The sequence below is a fragment of the Chelonia mydas genome, chromosome 4 (genome assembly GCF_015237465.2).
Source record: "Chelonia mydas isolate rCheMyd1 chromosome 4, rCheMyd1.pri.v2, whole genome shotgun sequence".
Lineage (NCBI taxonomy): Eukaryota > Metazoa > Chordata > Testudines > Cheloniidae > Chelonia > Chelonia mydas.
In genome coordinates, this window is record NC_057852.1 from 107,803,095 (window position 1) to 107,809,094 (window position 6,000).

Here is a 6,000-nt window from a genome sequence, read left to right on the forward strand (position 1 = left end):
ATAACCCATTATTATAATTCTGAACCATGATTTTAGTGATTGTGGTCCCAGATTAGGTTGGTCTGTTTTGTTTTTTACCCCACTACACTATCACTACAAGGCAGCATTAAAATTATGTGGGCTCCCTAACTGTGCATTCTCAAACTTCAGTGTGTTAGGATTTCTTTTAAGTAACTTAAACTCTGAATTGTGTGGGTTATAACAATTGACTTGGCCATAATAATTATAACATCTTTGTAATGTATTTTATGACGTGTACTTCAGCCGTAACTCATTCTTAATGTAGTTTTTGTCTTAGAATTCCTATAGGTTTTGGGGGTTTTTTTAAATTGCAAAATGGATACATGAACACTAAATAAGAAATGGAAAGAAAATGTTACTATGTGATATTTAATATTTTTGAGTTATTAGAAATATAAACCTTGTTTTATTTTTATTTTAACTTTTTATAGCCAGATTCACTGGTATACTGTGATGGCCACCCGACTCCTGAGCAGCACACACCATCCAAAGCATAATGGTCAATTCAGCGGGATTTACAGCTGCTTTGTTTCACCAGAGCAATGCAAGGCAGCAAGAGTGTAAACTCCAGCTTTCTCCTGCTTTTTGCACCCCCTACATTCCTTTGCATACAACATTCCCTACTCCTGGGGGAATTCTGCACCAAAAAATCCAAAATTCTGCATGTTTTATTTGTCAAAATAATGCAATATAATCATACCAGTTTCACTTATTTTGGTAATTTATTTAAACTACCATACTGAAAAAAATATCACAATAACTGTTCAGCATTTCCTAAACACGTGAAAGTTAAGTTACAAATACTTGGTAACCAATACCCTGCATTCCAGTTATAATCCTGGATTTTCATTTAAATTACAGTACTTTTATTTTGGTGTTCTGTAAAGTAGAATGTTTTAAATGGCTCAGACTTTCACACATGAAAGTCATACAGTTTTGCTAATCATTGTCCTGCATTTTTTTAATGGGTAAGTAAAATAGATCCTGAGCTATAATCTAACTCCATTATGCCTCTCTGGCATAGGAAAAAAAGCGAGAAAGCACATAGACCTTCCTGGCTGAGGATTCCATTACTGTCATTTACAAGAAGGCTCCTTTACACCTCTCTGGCAAGGTAAAGGAGCCTTAATTGACTAAGAATGGGAACAATTAAGTAACAATGAGAGCATTAGCAGCCTGCCTCAGTTGTTACATTTCTGCTCTGCCTCAGGGACAGAGCCTGCTTCACACACCCCTATGCTTCCAAGCCTGGGATGCAGCAACAGCAATGCTGGGAGAGGGACAAAGTGAGTCTTTCTCACTTGTTCGCACACAGGCAGGCATTCAGCCCCACCCCCTTAACATCTCTCCACGTATGCCCAACGTCCTTCCTGCCCCCCTCGGTGATCTGCTCTCTGCTGCCCGCTGCTCCCAGCAGACATGCCTGAGCTGCTGGGGAAGGGGCATGTGTTCCCCACAGATTTCTTTGCTCCCCCATTTTTCTGTGAGGGTGCCAAGAAGTCTGCAGAAGGTATGAATTCTGCGCCCCCATGAGGGCACAGAATTCCCCCAGGAGTAATTCCCTTGTGCACACCCAACTTCCTCCCTTCTGTATCTGTTGGACCCGCACATGCGCCCTGAATGACCTTGCATTCCTTCCCTCCCACAAGGATATAAAATGCAGAGCAGCCCCAGTTGCCAAGCAGTTCCTTCTTACTGTCTGTGGCAACGAGATGGAGTTACACAATGTACTTCTGCATCCCCATAGATGCTTAGATGAGGTTTGGGTTTTTCGAGTTAGTTTTCTTATTATTTCTTAGTTAGGTTTCTCTTTAAGCCCACTGGGGAAAAAATAGAAATAGGAATATAGACTTAGTAACAAAAAAAGGTTGGCTTGGTTCTGAGGTGCAAGTCTGATGGACTTTAAAACCTGCCATGCCTTTGAGACAGCTCTGCATGTAAATAGGGGGCATACTAAATAGCTCTTGTCTAGGGGAATCTCATCCCAGTCAAATATTCAATGTGTGTATTCTTTTCTATGTACATGTAAAAACTTTGTGACATCCATTGGAAAAATGTTTTTTTTAATGGCAAGATCAATGAAAAAGCATCTCTGACTCCTTCAAAACAATCTACTGCTGCCGCCTCAAAGCCTATCTCCTTTCAGTACTCTAGCTACAGGAGATGCTACTCTGGGAGCTCTGTGGTCTTCTGACACCAAGACATGCATCTGAGAAATGTTGCAAGCCTTCACTTCAGATCTCTTTGGGTTAGTAATTGACACTTATTGTGCAAGGTTGGAAGCAGCAGAGACCTTCAGATGGGGCTCAGAATTGGTCACCGTCCTCAGTACCAGACAAGAAGTCTACTCTTCTGACTTGTCCAAGCCTGTTCCTCTGAAACCTGACCAGCATGAAGAGTCTTCAGAGGCTGCAGAGTCACATTCCCCTGGTACAGTACCGCATGGTTACTCCTTGGCCATTGGTGATTACATCACTACCAGTGACCTTGATACTGTCTGCGTCACAGACCGCATCTTGATAGGAAGCTTTTTTCTGCTGAGAAATCTGGATCATTATCATCATGCACTGGATTGTCTTTGTCAACACCACTGTTGTATGGATTTAGATGGAATGTATTGGTTCACAGTATTAACATAACTTAGTCATTGTCCAATATTGAGCAGTGTTAAGCAAGGTCTGGGGCTGGTATAGAGAGACCTTAACCTATGTAGTAGCATGGCAAACACACTATAAAATTAATGCCAAAGGTTAGAAATGTATTGATTGAAACACACAAAAGGAAAAGAATCAAAATGAGATAAAGAGCATTGAAACTGAAATTAGTTGTTTATGCAAAAGTCCCTTTAGATACCATGGATTGTTTCATAGCTCTCTACTTGCAGAATGCTTACTACCATGTGTCAATCCATCCAGGTTACAGGAAGCACCTATGTTTTATTGTCAATGCCTTCATTACCAACTCAGTCCTACCATTTGGTGCGTCCATGGCGTCACAAGTATTTACTAAATGCTTATTTGTGGTAACAGCTAACCTGAGGATACAAGGACTACACATATATACTTAACTTTAAATTCATGATTGGTTGATTCAAGGTCACTTATCACAGCAGGTCTTCAAAGACGTTCACATAATTCTCCAGCAGTTTTCCTGGCTAAGCCTCAGAATCAGTTGCAACAAATACACTCTCACCTCTACATTACTGATAGAGCTTATAGGAGTGATGTTGGACTCTCGGTCAACAAGAGCGTATCTTCCTCAAGGAAGGCTTTGTATGGTGAATCATCACATTTGAGATCTTTCAGAATGAAGAACCTCTGTGGAAAATCTGCCTCAGCTTGCTGGGTCACATGACAGGTTGTACTTACATGTTTTTGTCCTATTCAGGAATGGTTGAGATCAGTTTACACAGCATGGACCTACCTGTAGAAGTTCCTTTCAAAGTACTGACTTCCCTGGTTTGGTGTACACACCCTTGAAACATCTGCCAAGGTATTGTTTCACTTGCCACCCTATTCACTAGGAGGGTGTTGAAGCACTGGAATGGCTTACATAGGGAGGTGGTGGAATCTCCATCCTTAGAGGTTTTTAAGGCCCGGCTTCGCAGAGCCTTGGCTGGGATGGTTTAGTGGGTGTTGGTCCTGCTTTGAGCAGGGGATTGGACTAGATGACCTCCTAAGGTCTCTTCCAATCCTAATATTCTGTGATTCTATGATTTAAAAAGTTTTGTGGCTGATGAATCCAAACCAAGCTAGGATGTCCATTTAGACAATCTTCACATTCAGGGCCTGTGGTCCTAGGCAGAGTCTGCTGCATGTCACACCTCCAGGTTGTTTCTACTCCCTCTCCTGGGCATTTCCTCCCAATACTACAACAATGCACTCTATACACAGACGAGGGAGAGAGATCTTTCCCTTTATGTCAGGAAGCAATATATCTATAGGACAGGTGCTTCGTTTATCAAATCAACTTCCTAGTCTTTCACTTGCTGGGTTCCTAGAATATCTTGAAAGATCAGCTTATCAGAAAGGGCTTCACTCATGAAGAACTCAGGCTAGATAAGATATTTCTAAAATAAGAGGTCCCTGCCATGGACCTGTTCGCTGCCAATGTGAACACTGTGTCCCGTGGTTTGCTTCAGAGGAGAAGTGAGGTCACACTGTCTTACGGATGTTTTTCTCATCTGGTGGGGAAAGGATCTGCTATATGCTTCCCTCCTGCCCATTCCACTAATTCCCCGAGTTCTTAGATGTCAGAACGAGGACCAGATGATGATGATGGTACCAGCCTGGACATGTCAATTTTTGTATTCCAGCCTCATGCACACATCAGCCTGACCATCTCTTCCACTTCCAGACATTTCTCAGAACCAAGGCCTAGTATTGCATCCAGGCCTGGTGTATTTACATCTACAGATGAGGTGGCTAGTTAGTTATGTTGACAAGAGGTTTTCATTCAAATTACAACAGCTTGTACAAGACTGACACATAAAGTCAAGCGGAAGCAATTTTTTTGTGACCCATTCAAAGGCACCTTCAGGCATTGGAATCTTCTGTTCCAATTATCTTGGACTATTTATTGCCTTTGAACACTCAGGACTTTCAATCAGTTCTAGATAGTATCTGCATATTGTCAATTGAAGACCATGCCCTCACCCATCCCACTGTATCTAGATTTCTGAAAACTGGCTCATGCATTTCCATTGGCTAAGGAGCCCTTTCCTACCTGGGACTTGAATGTGGTAGTTCTCTCTTTGGTGAATCCTCCTTTTAAATCTATGAAGTTATACTTATTCAATCACCTCTCTGTTAAAAAAGCATTTCCTTGGATTGTAGAGCAAGTGATATTCAGACCTTGATAGCGCAGCCCTCATGCACTAGTCCACAAGGACAGTTACTCTTGGACCACACGTAAAATTTTTAATGAAAGTGGTTTTGGATTTTGACATAAATCAATTTTATATTTTTTCCCAAGCCTCATGACTCTCCAAGGGAGGCTAAGCTTCACTCACTTGTTCTTAGAGCTATGTCCTTTTACCTTTCTAGTATGAAGCCATTTCATAAATCACCCAAGGTTTTGTTGGTTTAGGGGTTTGGTTTGGTTTTGCGGTTATGTTATTGTTCTGGGGGTTTTGTGGCTTTTGGTGATAAATCTTAGGGACAGGCTTCAAAAAGATTCTAAAAGTGGGTTTCAGACTGTATTAGGGTCTCATGCATCAAACTACCCCTTCTGTCTCAGATAAGGGTGCATTCTACAACTGCTCAGGAAACATCTGTAGCTTGACTTAGAGGGACTCCTTGTTTTTGTAATTTGTAGGACAGCTACTTAGAGTTCAGTTCATATGTTTATCAGTCACTACTCCATTGTGGCAGGCTTGAGGGCCGATATTCAGTTTGACAGGACTGTCCTACAGTCATTATTTAGATAGGTGAGAGTCTGACTCAGCTTTCTAGGTCACATGGTAGTTATACATATGAGAATCCACGTGCAAGACTGCGTCCTCATCCTCATGTTACCCCAAAAACATAATTTGGGTACCCCCAGAATATCTAATCTGTTTACTTGTTATAACCAGTCCATTCTCATTAAGTGTGGGTGTCCAGGGTGGCTAAGGAAATACTTGTAGGGGACAGATACAGCCTTCTGATAAATGTTTGACACAAGCAGTGTTTCAAAACAAGGTACCTTTTATTGAACAATTTCTTGACACAACAATCTGAACACAAATCCCTTATAACAAGTTAAAGAGCACCTCAAGCCACATTGCCCTATAGTTTGAAATTATACTAAGGGATGCTTCCTGCTTCAGATGGCCAGTCTGTCACAGGTAGGTGACAGCAATTTGTAGATGTTCATTAGGTTTTACATATGTAAATCCCTTTCACAATTTTTATTAACCCACACATGCACATATATACTAACACTATACAATGGTATCTATAACTATAATCCTGGGTGGATTTTGGCAGCCTTAGTGTG